Below are 18,861 nucleotides of genomic sequence, written 5' to 3'. Positions count from 1 at the left end.
ATTTCTCTGATTTACATCTGATATAAACTACTGAATATGTGTAAACTGTTTTTATAATGTACACCTTGCTCACACACACACACAAAAATGGAATAGTTCTATATCCCCGTTCTACTGGGCCGATTGACGAAATTTAACTTGCATGTTTCATATCTTGAAAGCGCGACTTCGGATATATATTAGATTTACACAGTTAAATTTTTCTAACATAGGTATTTTGACACAAAATCGGCCTTTTTAGAAACTAGCATAGAGATTTTTTTCCAATAATTTGATTCTAAAATTCAAATCATGCTAAATATTAAGTTTTGTAAAATTTGATGGGAAACTTACCGAAAAATTCAAACATTTATTTTGGTGGACTTTCTTACTTTATGGTAACCAATGTTCCTTTCCCTTTCATTGTTCTCGAGGGGAATAAAAGGTGCATCGTTAATTCTTTCAAATAATTTTGACAAAATATGTAAACCATATTTGGAATAATTATCGTTTGGAACAACTATGCGAAATTTCGAATTGCCCAATATATAAATTCACATATACAATCGGAAATTTTGATCAAAAACTTATAAAAAATTATAAGTTTTTGAAGGTAGGCCTATAAATACATCTATTGTGTCCCAAGGCAATATTAATATACTTTCTCTGTTGTGAAAGTATTCAAATAGGTAAGTAAAACAGCATTTACCTGAATCATTGGGATAGGTCAGTTGTTCCTTTCCGGATTATCCAAAGTAGTAGAGAAAACTATTCATTCAACGTGATACATCAAGAGTTCAGGATTAGCTTTTCTATTACCATTAATCTGTGCACAAGTTTTACAAAACGTTATAGCAAATATCAAAACTAGACATCCATTCTATAAGACAGTTGTCGCGTTTGCTTACTAGAACTTTACTTCCACGAACGCCCTCTGGCGAAAGAGACTAAAACCAGTCAGTTGAACGGCTGACGCGTCTAACAGATGTATAACGATAGACCGTCTCCGTATAAATTATGCTTGTAATCATTATAACTTGTAAATATTTTGTAGATATCTTTCATATGAATTAAAATTTCTTAAAAAAGTTTATAGCTGTGTTTCGCAGTGAATCGTAGTTCATCATTGAGACGGATACCTACAAGAAGGAAAGGAAGGCAGTTCAGGGCAGCCCTATTTAGAATGTAAGTGAACTTTCACTTATCTATTTAATGATCAAAAAATTTTAATAGTACAAAGTTGATAAAATTTTTAACATGGCGCCCGAACAGGGACTGCCTGTAATTGCTGTTTTCCTAACTATTGAAACTGTCTAAATTGATATCAGTTATATAGATAATACATAAGCAAAAATAATTAGTGAATTGCTGATAGTTCTTGAATTACTGAATATTAAACAATGACGGAATTCATCGATACATTGAAAAGGAAACGCGGCCACATAAGGGCTGCCGTTACAAAATTAATTGGCCGAATCGAAACTGAATTAACAAAAACAGAAGTGAATGCAGAGGAACTAGAAATTTCCTTAGAACTCTTGAATGAAAAATCGAACGAGTTAAAACAAATAGATGCCGATATAGAACAATTAATAGACATAAAGGATCTAGACCAGGAATTAAACGGTGTTGACGAATATCGTGAAAGAATAACTACATTTAAATACAAAGCTAACAAAAAATTGAAAGAAATTAATATAGAACAACAACAATTGAGTGTGTTAAGAAGCACTGAACAGTTAAGTGAAAGTATTATAGAAAACGTTAAAGTCGAAAATCATAATGTGAAGCTTCCTAAACTTACGATTCCGAAGTTTTATGGCGAGAGCTGCGAATGGCTGACATTTTGGAACACTTTTTCATCAGCCATACACCAAAATAAAACGCTTGACGCTATAAGCAAATTTAATTATTTGAAATCCTTTTTGGGAGGTACTGCTTATAACACCATTGACGGTTTCGATTTAACCGAAGAAAATTACGAAACTTCAGTTAAACTCCTCACAGAAAGATTTGGAAATAAAGATGTACTGATAAACGCCCATATAGATAAATTACTGAAAATAAGACCTTTAAAGGATTCTAATGACATTCAAAATTTCCGTAAGTTATTCAATTATATACAGAAACATATTCGATGTCTTGAATCATTAAATATGACCTCAGAAACATATGGAGCTTTATTAACGCCTATTTTGCTTAAAACATTGCCCGCAGATTTGGTTTTGGAATATAATAAAACAGTTCGAAAATCAAATTACGATTTGAATCACCTAGTGGAATTTCTTTCTGAACAGTTAGTTGCGCGGGAACGTACATTCCAGACGGTCCAGCCAAAAGCGGCGCCGCAAAAGCATAACAAACTGAGTGAAACCAGACCTATTGCGAAACACACAGCTTCGGAGTTGACGAACGCAAGTTTGCAGGGGGGGGGGTTTGCAAGTTTGCAGGGGCATGTGTTTTCTGCGACTCTTCTGATCACGAGTCTATAACGTGTAAACAAGCATCTTTATGGTCTACTGAGAAGAAAAGGGAGAAATGCAAAGCGAAAGGAATATGTTATCGCTATTTACACCCACGGCACCTTAGTTTTAATTTCACTTCTAGAATAAGGTGTGAATTATGTAAACAACGACATGCCACTATAATGTGTTTTAAAAACGAAAATGAAGAAATTAAGGAAGAACAAACTGAAAATAAGGCCTTAACGAATAATTCATCCTATGAAAGTGTAATCTTGCAAACTTTAATTGTCAATGTTTACGGAGATGGTGAAAGAAATTTTATACGAATAATTCTGGATACCGGAAGTAGCAGATCATATATCAGCACATTTCTTGCGGAGAAATTAAAACTAAAATCTTTAGGTCAGGAAAGTCTGACTCATGGGGTTTTTTGGAGGAATAGAAAAAAGGGAAAATCACAACAAGTATCTGATTAAGTTAAATAATCCAGAAACAGGATTCACATGCGAAATGGAAGTTTTGAGCCAAAAAAACCATATGCTCACATTTTCCAAAATTGGAGGATAGGGAATGCTTAAAGAAACTTAGAGGTTAAAAAATTTTTCCCAGTGATGTAACTAATGAGAATTCTTGTTTATTTGAAAAACACCCTAACGAAATACACATGCTTGTAGGAGCAGATTATGCCGGAAATTTCTTTACAGGGGAAATAAAACACGTAACGGAGAGTTTAATAGCGATGAATACACACCTTGGTTGGACAATATTAGGGAGAACGAAGGTAAAGGGAAAGAATTTTAATGAAGTTCTTTTATCACTACACGTTGGTGACAGAAAAATTTGTGACTTGTGGTCTCTTGATTCTATCGGAATAACTGAACCAGCTCTTTCGCAAACAAAACACTAAATACAAAAGGCTACAGAAAATTATTTTATCCGTACTTTAGAAAGAGATGACGCTGGAAGATATCAGGTGTCACTGCCATGGCTTCAAATTCATCCTGAGTTGCCATATAATAGAATCCTTGCAGAAAATTCAGCAAAATTTAACTAAAATGTAAGTAAAACAAAAGGTAGAAACGTTACATTTAGAAATATATTTAAAGATTCCTGAAAGGATTACTGCGAATCTGTTAATAATAAAGTTCATAGATTTTGTAAGAGCAATATGCGGACTGTATTTGATTTTTGAAACTGTTAGACAATATTTATAGTATAAGGTTTCTATTATTCTCTTCGGTTAATACTTAAGATTTAGTTCGTATTTTAAATTGCATATTACTGTAAATAAAGAATGAAATAAAGTTTTTCCCAAGTTCTGCAATTTTTCACGATATTCGCTACATACCTTCGCACCTAGTAAGTATTAATAAAGCGAGTAAACTGTGTTTCCATTCCATTTCATTTCAAAAATCAAATAACTATAAAGCAATTGAGTAAGGTGAATCCATTGTACAGATCATTATTCGTAATTACCAGTAGTCCTGTTTCTAAGATAGCCACCTCCACAAAAACTAAAATATTTTCGGACTGTGGGTTGTCTTCTTAGATATGATTCTCGGTAACTAATTTTATACCTTGTACGTTGAATTTCTAAAGAATTATCCCTTAACTAGGTCTCTCATAATTGTATAATTTAAAATCCTTAGAAATTAAAATGCAATCTGAATATGAAAACACAATTGCGTTTTTAAAAATTAATTATGACCGTTGATATTTGTGAACACTTCAAGAAACATTTAATGGAAAACTCTTCTTTCAGGTGTTGTACCGTAATAGGAAGCTTCAAGAAGGCAATTATTGCTATTATTATTATTATCATTGTATAAGTACTAGCTTACTAAACTATGGCATCTTGAAGAATATTGTCGCAGAAGAAAGTGGTTATCTCGAAACTCAGCTGGATTTCGAATTCCGGGTACGATATGAATGTTCGAGAGCGTATAATATTCTTACAGAATTGAGGCAATAAAATATGTCAGTCCAAACAGCTCTCTGGAGAATTTTGTGGTACCAGAAGAGGGGGCATGAAATTCTTGACTTTCCTCGCCCCACCATGGGTCCAATTTATAGTGAAAACTGGAGTAAAGTAACGAGTAAAGACATAAAGCAGTCTTCTACTTTAATTTGATTAAATAATACGATCCCTGCCTAATTTAAAGTTTACACTTGGCATGTTAACAAAGGAAGTTTCTGAAGAAAAAAGAATTTTTTTCCCTAACAGTCCAGAACTTTAATAGTTTTAAAGATGCACTCGTCTTTAAATGTCACTAATTTTATTTCATAATCATATTCATAGTTTTATGCAGTTTTTAGGTATGGATCCTGGTAGGTTAGAAGCCATGACACGAATATTAGCCAGACTTACATACTCTAAATAAGCTACAAAGTTATGACATTTATAGTGTGACAAAAAGAAAAAAAGAATGTTTACTGAGGATGTTAAAACATTTAGTGTTTAGGTAACCGAATAAGAACATGTAATTTATGAGCACTTTTCCGAGTTGAAAATTATATATTTCATTCGAAATATTCTTCTTTTCTAACAACAAATTATACAGTTAAGAAATAAAAGTTTTAGTTTGCTAGAAATAAATCCGAAGCAGGGTGTAATACTCGATTAATAAATACGGAAATTAGAAAAATTAAACAGATTAAGGAGATTGTTAGTTTTGCTTTCTGTGTCAAATCAGATTAGCGAAATTTATTTATGGACATTGTGTGTCAAGGGAATAAAGCTAGAACTTTAGCTAAAAATAAAAATGCATGGTAATTAATTACTTCCTTGCGTTCGCTTGTTCAAGCAATCTTTGTCTCGAGCATTAATTGATTATTGATAGAACTGAGCATTTAATGGCAGCCTAAGTTCCTTTCAGTGCCAGAGGTAATAAACAACGAAACACTACTGTTGTTAATTTATATGCAGTAAGTTGCTAAATTATATTCAGTATTACAGGTTCTAAATCACCAGTAAAGCTACATGTAGTGGAATGTTTCAAAACATGCTCTAAATGAGAATTAACAGCAGATGGTATTCTAAAGAAGGAATATTGTAAATAAATTTGGATATTTGTTTTTCTTAGTTATATTGCATTTTCTTAAATTAAATTCCTGTAATCATAAACATTACCAATTTGCTATATAGTTTTGTATATTTTAATTTAACAAAATAAACAAGCTGTAAAAGAGATAATTTAACATATAGGTGAACGGTTAATTACATTGCACTGAACATAAACTGCTAAACGGAAGGAATTTCTCTGATTTACATCTGATATAAACTACTGAATATGTCTAAACTGTTTTTATAATGTACACCTTGCTCACACACACACACAAAAATGGAATAGTTCTATATCCCCGTTCTACTGGGCCGATTGACGAAATTTCACTTGCATGTTTCATATCTTGAAAGCGCGACTTAGGATATATATTAGATTTACACAGTTAAATTTTTCTAACATAGGTATTTTGACACAAAATCGGCCTTTTTAGAAACTAGCATAGAGATTTTTTTCCAATAATTTGATTCTAAAATTCAAATCATGCTAAATATTAAGTTTTGTAAAATTTGTTGGGAAACTTACCGAAAAATTCAAACATTTATTTTGGTGGACTTTCTTACTTTATGGTAACCAATGTTCCTTTCCCTTTTATTGTTCTCGAGGGGAATAAAAGGAGCATCGTTAATTCTTTCAAATAATTTTGACAAAATATGTAAACCATATTTGGAATAATTATCGTTTGGAACAACTATGCGAAATTTAGAATCGCCCAATATATAAATTCACATATACAATCGGAAATTTTGATCAAAAACTTATAAAAATTATAAGTTTTTGAAGGTAGGCCTATAAATACATCTATTGTGTCCCAAGGCAATATTAATATACTTTCTCTGTTGTGAAAGTATTCAAATAGGTAAGTAAAACAGCATTTACCTGAATCATTGGGATAGGTCACTTGTTCCTTTCCGGATTATCCAAAGTAGTAGAGAAAACTATTCATTCAACGTGATACATCAAGAGTTCAGGATTAGCTTTTCTATTACCATTAATCTGTGCACAAATTTTACAAAACGTTATAGCAAATATCAAAACTAGACATCCATTCTATAAGACAGTTATCGCGTTTGCTTACTAGAACTTTACTTCCACGAACGCCCTCTGGCGAAAGAGACTAAAACCAGTCAGTTGAACGGCTGACGCGTCTAACAGATGTATAACGATAGACCGTCTCCGTATAAATTATGCTTGTAATCATTATAACTTGTAAATATTTTGTAGATATCTTTCATATGAATTAAAATTTCTTAAAAAAGTTTATAGCTGTGTTTCGCAGTGAATCGTAGTTCATCATTGAGACGGATACCTACAAGAAGGAAAGGAAGGCAGTTCAGGGCAGCCCTATTTAGAAGGTAAGTGAACTTTCACTTATCTATTTAATGATCAAAAAATTTTAATAGTAAAAAGTTGATAAAATTTTTAACATGGCGCCCGAACAGGGACTGCCTGTAATTGCTGTTTTCCTAACTATTGAAACTGTCTAAATTGATATCAGTTATATAGATAATACATAAGCAAAAATAATTAGTGAATTGCTGATAGTTCTTGAATTACTGAATATTAAACAATGACGGAATTCATCGATACATTGAAAAGGAAACGCGGCCACATAAGGGCTGCCGTTACAAAATTAATTGGCCGAATCGAAACTGAATTAACAAAAACAGAAGTGAATGCAGTGGAACTAGAAATTTCCTTAGAACTCTTGAATGAAAAATAGAACGAGTTAAAACAAATAGATGCCGATATAGAACAATTAATAGACATAAAGGATCTAGACCAGGAATTAAACGGTGTTGACGAATATCGTGAAAGAATAACTACATTTAAATACAAAGCTAACAAAAAATTGAAAGAAATTAATATAGAACAACAACAATTGAGTGTGTTAAGAAGCACTGAACAGTTAAGTGAAAGTATTATAGAAAACGTTAAAGTCGAAAATCATAATGTGAAGCTTCCTAAACTTACGATTCCGAAGTTTTATGGCGAGAGCTGCGAATGGCTGACATTTTGGAACACTTTTTCATCAGGCATACACCAAAATAAAACGCTTGACGCTATAAGCAAATTTAATTATTTGAAATCCTTTTTGGGAGGTACTGCTTATAACACCATTGACGGTTTCGATTTAACCGAAGAAAATTACGAAACTTCAGTTAAACTCCTCACAGAAAGATTTGGAAATAAAGATGTACTGATAAACGCCCATATAGAAAAATTACTGAAAATAAGACCTTTAAAGGATTCTAATGACATTCAAAATTTCCGTAAGTTATTCAATTATATACAGAAACATATTCGATGTCTTGAATCATTAAATATGACCTCAGAAACATATGGAGCTTTATTAACGCCTATTTTGCTTAAAACATTGCCCGCAGATTTGGTTTTGGAATATAATAAAACAGTTCGAAAATCATATTACGATTTGAATCACCTAGTGGAATTTCTTTCTGAACAGTTAGTTGCGCGGGAACGTACATTCCAGACGGTCCAGCCAAAAGCGGCGCCGCAAAAGCATAACAAACTGAGTGAAACCAGACCTATTGCGAAACACACAGCTTCGGAGTTGACGAACGCAAGTTTGCAGGGGGGGGACAAACACCATGTGTTTTCTGCGACTCTTCTGATCACGAGTCTATAACGTGTAAACAAGCATCTTTATGGTCTACTGAGAAGAAAAGGGAGAAATGCAAAGCGAAAGGAATATGTTATCGCTATTTACACCCACGGCACCTTAGTTTTAATTGCACTTCTAGAATAAGGTGTGAATTATGTAAACAACGACATGCCACTATAATGTGTTTTAAAAACGAAAATGAAGAAATTAAGGAAGAACAAACTGAAAATAAGGCTTTAACGAATAATTCATCCTATGAAAGTGTAATCTTGCAAACTTTAATTGTCAATGTTTACGGAGATGGTGAAAGAAATTTTATACGAATAATTCTGGATACCGGAAGTAGCAGATCATATATCAGCACATTTCTTGCGGAGAAATTAAAACTAAAATCTTTAGGTCAGGAAAGTCTGACTCATGGGGTTTTTTGGAGGGATAGAAAAAAGGGAAAATCACAACAAGTATCTGATTAAGTTAAATAATCCAGAAACAGGATTCACATGCGAAATGGAAGTTTTGAGCCAAAAAACCCTATGCTCACATTTTCCAAAATTGGAGGATAGGGAATGCTTAAAGAAACTTAGAGGTTACAAAATTTTTCCCAGTGATGTAACTAATGAGAATTCTTGTTTATTTGAAAAACACTCTAACGAAATACACATGCTTGTAGGAGCAGAATATGCCGGAAAACTCTTTACAGGGGAAATAAAACACGTAACGGAGAGTTTAGTAGCGATGAATACACAACTTGGTTGGACAATATTAGGGAGAACGAAGGTAAAGGGAAAGAATTTTAATGAAGTTCTTTTATCACTACACGTTGGTGACAGAAAAATTTGTGACTTGTGGTCTCTTGATTCTATCGGAATAACTGAACCAGCTCTTTCGCAAACAAAACACTAAATACAAAAGGCTACAGAAAATTATTTTATCCGTACTTTAGAAAGAGATGACGCTGGAAGATATCAGGTGTCACTGCCATGGCTTCAAATTCATCCTGAGTTGCCAGATAATAGAATCCTTGCAGAAAATTCAGCAAAATTTAACTAAAATGTAAGTAAAACAAAAGGTAGAAACGTTACATTTAGAAATATATTTAAAAATTCCTGAAAGGATTACTGCGAATCTGTCTATAATAAAGTTCATAGATTTTGTAAGAGCAATATGCGGACTGTATTTTATTTTTGAAACTGTTAGACAATATTTATAGTATAAGGTTTCTATTATTCTCTTCGGTTAATACTTAAGATTTAGTTCGTATTTTAAATTGCATATTACTGTAAATAAAGAATGAAATAAAGTTTTTCCCAAGTTCTGCAATTTTTAACGATATTCGCTACATATCTTCGCACCTAGTAATTATTACTAAAGCGAGTAAACTGTGTTTCCATTCCATTTCATTTCAAAAATCAAATAACTATAAAGCAATTGAGTAAGGTGAATCCATTGTACAGATCATTATTCGTAATTACCAGTAGTCCTGTTTCTAAGATAGCCACCTCCATAAAAACTAAAATATTTTCGGACTGTGGGTTGTCTTCTTAGATATGATTCTCGGTAACTAATTTTATACCTTGTACGTTGAATTTCTAAAGAATTATCCCTTAACTAGGTCTCTCATAATTGTATAATTTAAAATCCTTAGAAATTAAAATGCAATCAGAATATGAAAACACACTTGCGTTTTTAAAAATTAATTATGACCGTTGATATTTTTGAACACTTCAAGAAACATTTAATGGAAAACTCTTCTTTCAGGTGTTGTACCGTAATAGGAAGCTTCAAGAAGGCAATTATTGCTATTATTATTATTATCATTGTATAAGTGCTAGCTTACTAAACTATGGCATCTTGAAGAATATTGTCGCAGAAGAAAGTGGTTATCTCGACACTCAGCTGGATTTCGAATTCCGGGTACGATATGAATGTTCGAGAGCGTATAATATTCTTACAGAATTGAGGCAATAAAATATGTCAGTCCAAACAGCTCTCTGGAGAATTTTGTGGTACCAGAAGAGGGGGCATGAAATTCTTGACTTTCCTCGCCCCACCATGGGTCCAATTTATAGTGAAAACTGGAGTAAAGTAACGAGTAAAGACATAAAGCAGTCTTCTACTTTAATTTGATTAAATAATACGATCCCTGCCTAATTTAAAGTTTACACTTGGCATGTTAACAAAGGAAGTTTCTGAAGAAAAAAGAATTTTTTTTACCTAACAGTCCAGAACTTTAATAGTTTTAAAGATGCACTCGTCTTTAAATGTCACTAATTTTATTTCATAATCATATTCATAGTTTTATGCAGTTTTTAGGTATGGATCCTGGTAGGTTAGAAGCCATGACACGAATATTAGCCAGACTTACATACTCTAAATAAGCTACAAAGTTATGACATTTATAGTGTGACAAAAAGAAAAAAAGAATGTTTACTGAGGATGTTAAAACCTTTAGTGTTTAGGTAACCGAATAAGAACATGTAATTTATGAGCACTTTTCCGAGTTGAAAATTATATATTTCATTCGAAATATTCTTCTTTTCTAACAACAAATTATACAGTTAAGAAATAAAAGTTTTAGTTTGCTAGAAATAAATCCGAAGCAGGGTGTAATGCTCGATTAATAAATACGGAAATTAGAAAAATTAAACAGATTGAGGAGATTGCTAGTTTTGCTTTCTGTGTCAAATCAGATTAGCGAAATTTATTTATGGACTTTGTGTGTCAAGGGAATTTTGTCTCGAGCATTAATTGATTATTGATAGAACTGAGCATTTAATGGCAGCCTAAGTTCCTTTCAGTGCCAGAGGTAATAAACAACGAAACACTACTGTTGTTAATTTATATGCAGTAAGTTGCTAAATTATATTCAGTATTACAGGTTCTAAATCACCAGTAAAGCTACATGTAGTGGAATGTTTCAAAACATGCTCTAAATGAGAATTAACAGCAGATGGTATTCTAAAGAAGGAATATTGTAAATAAATTTGGATATTTGTTTTTCTTAGTTATATTGCATTTTCTTAAATTAAATTCCTGTAATCATAAACATTACCAATTTGCTATATAGTTTTGTATATTTTAATTTAACAAAATAAACAAGCTGTAAAAGAGATAATTTAACATATAGGTGAACGGTTAATTACATTGCACTGAACATAAACTGCTAAACGGAAGGAATTTCTCTGATTTACATGTGATATAAACTACTGAATATGTCTAAACTGTTTTTATAATGTACACCTTGCTCACACACACACACAAAAATGGAATATTTCTATATCCCCGTTCTACTGGGCCGATTGACGAAATTTAACTTGCATGTTTCATATCTTGAAAGCGCGACTTAGGATATATATTAGATTTACACAGTTAAATTTTTCTAACATAGGTATTTTGACACAAAATCGGCCTTTTTAGAAACTGGCATAGAGATTTTTTTTCCAATAATTTGATTCTAAAATTCAAATCATGCTAAATATTAAGTTTTGTAAAATGTGATGGGAAACTTACCGAAAAATTCAAACATTTATTTTGGTGGACTTTCTTACTTTATGGTAACCAATGTTCCTTTCCCTTTCATTGTTCTCGAGGGGAATAAAAGGTGCATCGTTAATTCTTTCAAATAATTTTGACAAAATATGTAAACCATATTTCGAATAATTATCGTTTGGAACAACTATGCGAAATTTCGAATCGCCCAATATATAAATTCACATATACAATCGGAAATTTTGATCAAAAACTTATAAAAATTATAAGTTTTTGAAGGTAGGCCTATAAATACATCTATTGTGTCCCAAGGCAAAATTAATATACTTTCTCTGTTGTGAAAGTATTCAAATAGGTAAGTAAAACAGCATTTACCTGAATCATTGGGATAGGTCAGTTGTTCCTTTCCGGATTATCCAAAGTAGTAGAGAAAACTATTCATTCAACGTGATACATCAAGAGTTCAGGATTAGCTTTTCTATTACCATTAATCTGTGCACAAGTTTTACAAAACGTTATAGCAAATATCAAAACTAGACATCCATTCTATAAGACAGTTGTCGCGTTTGCTTACTAGAACTTTACTTCCACGAACGCCCTCTGGCGAAAGAGACTAAAACCAGTCAGTTGAACGGCTGACGCGTCTAACAGATGTATAACGATAGACCGTCTCTGTATAAATTATGCTTGTAATCATTATAACTTGTAAATATTTTGTAGATATCTTTCATATGAATTAAAATTTCTTAAAAAAGTTTATAGCTGTGTTTCGCAGTGAATCGTAGTTCATCATTGAGACGGATACCTACAAGAAGGAAAGGAAGGCAGTTCAGGGCAGCCCTATTTAGAAGGTAAGTGAACTTTCACTTATCTATTTAATGATCAAAAAATTTTAATAGTAAAAAGTTGATAAAATTTTTAACATGGCGCCCGAACAGGGACTGCCTGTAATTGCTGTTTTCCTAACTATTGAAACTGTCTAAATTGATATCAGTTATATAGATAATACATAAGCAAAAATAATTAGTGAATTGCTGATAGTTCTTGAATTACTGAATATTAAACAATGACGGAATTCATCGATACATTGAAAAGGAAACGCGGCCACATAAGGGCTGCCGTTACAAAATTAATTGGCCGAATCGAAACTGAATTAACAAAAACAGAAGTGAATGCAGAGGAACTAGAAATTTCCTTAGAACTCTTGAATGAAAAATCGAACGAGTTAAAACAAATAGATGCCGATATAGAACAATTAATAGACATAAAGGATCTAGACCAGGAATTAAACGGTGTTGACGAATATCGTGAAAGAATAACTACATTTAAATACAAAGCTAACAAAAAATTGAAAGAAATTAATATAGAACAACAACAATTGTGTGTGTTAAGAAGCACTGAACAGTTAAGTGAAAGTATTATAGAAAACGTTAAAGTCGAAAATCATAATGTGAAGCTTCCTAAACTTACGATTCCGAAGTTTTATGGCGAGAGCTGCGAATGGCTGACATTTTGGAACACTTTTTCATCAGCCATACACCAAAATAAAACGCTTGACGCTATAAGCAAATTTAATTATTTGAAATCCTTTTTGGGAGGTACTGCTTATAACACCATTGACGGTTTCGATTTAACCGAAGAAAATTACGAAACTTCAGTTAAACTCCTCACAGAAAGATTTGGAAATAAAGATGTACTGATAAACGCCCATATAGATAAATTACTGAAAATAAGACCTTTAAAGGATTCTAATGACATTCAAAATTTCCGTAAGTTATTCAATTATATACAGAAACATATTCGATGTCTTGAATCATTAAATATGACCTCAGAAACATATGGAGCTTTATTAACGCCTATTTTGCTTAAAACATTGCCCGCAGATTTGGTTTTAGAACATAATAAAACAGTTCGAAAATCAAATTACGATTTGAATCACCTAGTGGAATTTCTTTCTGAACAGTTAGTTGCGCGGGAACGTACATTCCAGACGGTCCAGCCAAAAGCGGCGCCGCAAAAGCATAACAAACTGAGTGAAACCAGACCTATTGCGAAACACACAGCTTCGGAGTTGACGAACGCAAGTTTGCAGGGGGGAACAAACACCATGTGTTTTCTGCGACTCTTCTGATCACGAGTCTATAACGTGTAAACAAGCATCTTTATGGTCTACTGAGAAGAAAAGGGAGAAATGCAAAGCGAAAGGAATATGTTATCGCTATTTACACCCACGGCACCTTAGTTTTAATTTCACTTCTAGAATAAGGTGTGAATTATGTAAACAACGACATGCCACTATAATGTGTTTTAAAAACGAAAATGAAGAAATTAAGGAAGAACAAACTGAAAATAAGGCCTTAACGAATAATTCATTCTATGAAAGTGTAATCTTGCAAACTTTAATTGTCAATGTTTACGGAGATGGTGAAAGAAATTTTATACGAATAATTCTGGATACCGGAAGTAGCAGATCATATATCAGCACATTTCTTGCGGAGAAATTAAAACTAAAATCTTTAGGTCAGGAAAGTCTGACTCATGGGGTTTTTTGGAGGGATAGAAAAAAGGGAAAATCACAACAAGTATCTGATTAAGTTAAATAATCCAGAAACAGGATTCACATGCGAAATGGAAGTTTTGAGCCAAAAAACCATATGCTCACATTTTCCAAAATTGGAGGATAGGGAATGCTTAAAGAAACTTAGAGGTTACAAAATTTTTCCCAGTGATGTAACTAATGAGAATTCTTGTTTATTTGAAAAACACCCTAACGAAATACACATGCTTGTAGGAGCAGATTATGCCGGAAAACTCTTTACAGGGGAAATAAAACACGTAACGGAGAGTTTAGTAGCGATGAATACACACCTTGGTTGGACAATATTAGGGAGGACGAAGGTAAAGGGAAAGAATTTTAATGAAGTTCTTTTATCACTACACGTTAGTGACAGAAAAATTTGTGACTTGTGGTCTCTTGATTCTATCGGAATAACTGAACCAGCTCTTTCGCAAACAAAACAAGAAATACAAAAGGCTACAGAAAATTATTTTATCCGTACTTTAGAAAGAGATGACGCTGGAAGATATCAGGTGTCACTGCCATGGCTTCAAATTCATCCTGAGTTGCCAGATAATAGAATCCTTGCAGAAAATTCAGCAAAATTTAACTAAAATGTAAGTAAAACAAAAGGTAGAAACGTTACATTTAGAAATATATTTAAAGATTCCTGAAAAGATTACTGCGAATCTGTCTATAATAAAGTTCATAGATTTTGTAAGAGCAATATGCGGACTGTATTTGATTTTTGAAACTGTTAGACAATATTTATAGTATAAGGTTTCTATTATTCTCTTCGGTTAATACTTAAGATTTAGTTCGTATTTTAAATTGCATATTACTGTAAATAAAGAATGAAATAAAGTTTTTCCCAAGTTCTGCAATTTTTAACGATATTCGCTACATATCTTCGCACCTAGTAAGTATTAATAAAGCGAGTAAACTGTGTTTCCATTCCATTTCATTTCAAAAATCAAATAACTATAAAGCAATTGAGTAAGGTGAATCCATTGTACAGATCATTATTCGTAATTACCAGTAGTCCTGTTTCTAAGATAGCCACCTCCACAAAAACTAAAATATTTTCGGACTGTGGGTTGTCTTCTTAGATATGATTCTCGGTAACTAATTTTATACCTTGTACGTTGAATTTCTAAAGAATTATCCCTTAACTAGGTCTCTCATAATTGTATAATTTAAAATCCTTAGAAATTAAAATGCAATCTGAATATGAAAACACAATTGCGTTTTTAAAAATTAATTATGACCGTTGATATTTTTGAACACTTCAAGAAACATTTAACGGAAAACTCTTCTTTCAGGTGTTGTACCGTAATAGGAAGCTTCAAGAAGGCAATTATTGCTATTATTATTATTATCATTGTATAAGTGCTAGCTTACTAAACTATGGCATCTTGAAGAATATTGTCGCAGAAGAAAGTGGTTATCTCGACACTCAGCTGGATTTCGAATTCCGGGTACGATATGAATGTTCGAGAGCGTATAATATTCTTACAGAATTGAGGCAATAAAATATGTCAGTCCAAACAGCTCTCTGGAGAATTTTGTGGTACCAGAAGAGGGGGCATGAAATTCTTGACTTTCCTCGCCCCACCATGGGTCCAATTTATAGTGAAAACTGGAGTAAAGTAACGAGTAAAGACATAAAGCAGTCTTCTAATTTAATTTGATTAAATAATACGATCCCTGCCTAATTTCAAGTTTACACTTGGCATGTTAACAAAGGAAGTTTGTGAAGAAAAAAGAATTTTTTTCCCTAACAGTCCAGAACTTTAATAGTTTTAAAGATGCACTCGTCTTTAAATGTCACTATTTTTATTTCATAATCATATTCATAGTTTTATGCAGTTTTTAGGTATGGATCCTGGTAGGTTAGAAGCCATGACACGAATATTAGCCAGACTTACATACTCTAAATAAGCTACAAAGTTATGACATTTATAGTGTGACAAAAAGAAAAAAAGAATGTTTACTGAGGATGTTAAAACATTTAGTGTTTAGGTAACCGAATAAGAACATGTAATTTATGAGCACTTTTCCGAGTTGAAAATTATATATTTCATTCGAAATATTCTTCTTTTCTAACAACAAGTTATACAGTTAAGAAATAAAAGTTTTAGTTTGCTAGAAATAAATCCGAAGCAGGGTGTAATGCTCGATTAATAAATACGGAAATTAGAAAAATTAAACAGATTAAGGAGATTGTTAGTTTTGCTTTCTGTGTCAAATCAGATTAGCGAAATTTATTTATGGACTTTGTGTGTCAAGGGAATAAAGCTAGAACTTTAGCTAAAAATAAAAATGCATGGTAATTAATTACTTCCTTGCGTTCGCTTGTTCAAGCAATCTTTGTCTCGAGCATTAATTGATTATTGATAGAACTGAGCATTTAATGGCAGCCTAAGTTCCTTTCAGTGCCAGAGGTAATAAACAACGAAACACTACTGTTGTTAATTTATATGCAGTAAGTTGCTAAATTATATTCAGTATTACAGGTTCTAAATCACCAGTAAAGCTACATGTAGTGGAATGTTTCAAAACATGCTCTAAATGAGAATTAACAGCAGATGGTATTCTAAAGAAGGAATATTGTAAATAAATTTGGATATTTGTTTTTCTTAGTTATATTGCATTTTCTTAAATTAAATTCCTGTAATCATAAACATTACCAATTTGCTATATAGTTTTGTATATTTTAATTTAACAAAATAAACAAGCTGTAAAAGAGATAATTTAACATATAGGTGAACGGTTAATTACATTGCACTGAACATAAACTGCTAAACGGAAGGAATTTCTCTGATTTACATGTGATATAAACTACTGAATATGTCTAAACTGTTTTTATAATGTACACCTTGCTCACACACACACACAAAAATGGAATAGTTCTATATCCCCGTTCTACTGGGCCGATTGACGAAATTTAACTTGCATTTTTCATATCTTGAAAGCGCGACTTAGGATATATATTAGATTTACACAGTTAAATTTTTCTAACATAGGTATTTTGACACAAAATCGGCCTTTTTAGAAACTGGCATAGAGATTTTTTTTCCAATAATTTGATTCTAAAATTCAAATCATGCTAAATATTAAGTTTTGTAAAATTTGATGGGAAACTTACCGAAAAATTCAAACATTTATTTTGGTGGACTTTCTTACTTTATGGTAACCAATGTTCCTTTCCCTTTCATTGTTCTCGAGGGGAATAAAAGGTGCATCGTTAATTCTTTCAAATAATTTTGACAAAATATGTAAACCATATTTCGAATAATTATCGTTTGGAACAACTATGCGAAATTTCGAATCGCCCAATATATAAATTCACATATACAATCGGAAATTTTGATCAAAAACTTATAAAAATTATAAGTTTTTGAAGGTAGGCCTATAAATACATCTATTGTGTCCCAACGCAATATTAATATACTTTCTCTGTTGTGAAAGTATTCAAATAGGTAAGTAAAACAGCATTTACCTGAATCATTGGGATAGGTCAGTTGTTCCTTTCCGGATTATCCAAAGTAGTAGAGAAAACTATTCATTCAACTTGATACATCAAGAGTTCAGGATTAGCTTTTCTATTACCATTAATCTGTGCACAAGTTTTACAAAACGTTATAGCAAATATCAAAACTAGACATCCATTCTATAAGACAGTTGTCGCGTTTGCTTACTAGAACTTTACTTCCACGAACGCCCTCTGGCGAAAGAGACTAAAACCAGTCAGTTGAACGGCTGATGCGTCTAACAGATGTATAACGATAGACCGTCTCCGTATAAATTATGCTTGTAATCATTATAACTTGTAAATATTTTGTAGATATCTTTCATATGAATTAAAATTTCTTAAAAAAGTTTATAGCTGTGTTTCGCAGTGAATCGTAGTTCATCATTGAGACGGATACCTACAAGAAGGAAAGGAAGGCAGTTCAGGGCAGCCCTATTTAGAAGGTAAGTGAACTTTCACTTATCTATTTAATGATCAAAAAATTTTAATAGTAAAAAGTTGATAAAATTTTTAACATGGCGCCCGAACAGGGACTGCCTGTAATTGCTGTTTTCCTAACTATTGAAACTGTCTAAATTGATATCAGTTATATAGATAATACATAAGCAAAAATAATTAGTGAATTGCTGATAGTTCTTGAATTACTGAATATTAAACAATGACGGAATTCATCGATACATTGAAAAGGAAACGCGGCCACATAAGGGCTGCCGTTACAAAATTAATTGGCCGAATCGAAACTGAATTAACAAAAACAGAAGTGAATGCAGAGGAACTAGAAATTTCCTTAGAACTCTTGAATGAAAAATCGAACGAGTTAAAACAAATAGATGCCGATATAGAACAATTAATAGACATAAAGGATCTAGACCAGGAATTAAACGGTGTTGACGAATATCGTGAAAGAATAACTACATTTAAATACAAAGCTAACAAAAAATTGAAAGAAATTAATATAGAACAACAACAATTGAGTGTGTTAAGAAGCACTGAACAGTTAAGTGAAAGTATTATAGAAAACGTTAAAGTCGAAAATCATAATGTGAAGCTTCCTAAACTTACGATTCCGAAGTTTTATGGCGAGAGCTGCGAATGGCTGACATTTTGGAACACTTTTTCATCAGCCATACACCAAAATAAAACGCTTG

The sequence above is a fragment of the Stegodyphus dumicola genome, chromosome 5, assembly GCF_044657685.1.
Source record: "Stegodyphus dumicola isolate Sdum_Otavi_A_Nest chromosome 5, ASM4465768v1".
Classification (NCBI taxonomy): domain Eukaryota; kingdom Metazoa; phylum Arthropoda; class Arachnida; order Araneae; family Eresidae; genus Stegodyphus; species Stegodyphus dumicola.
This window is presented reverse-complemented; position numbering follows the sequence as displayed.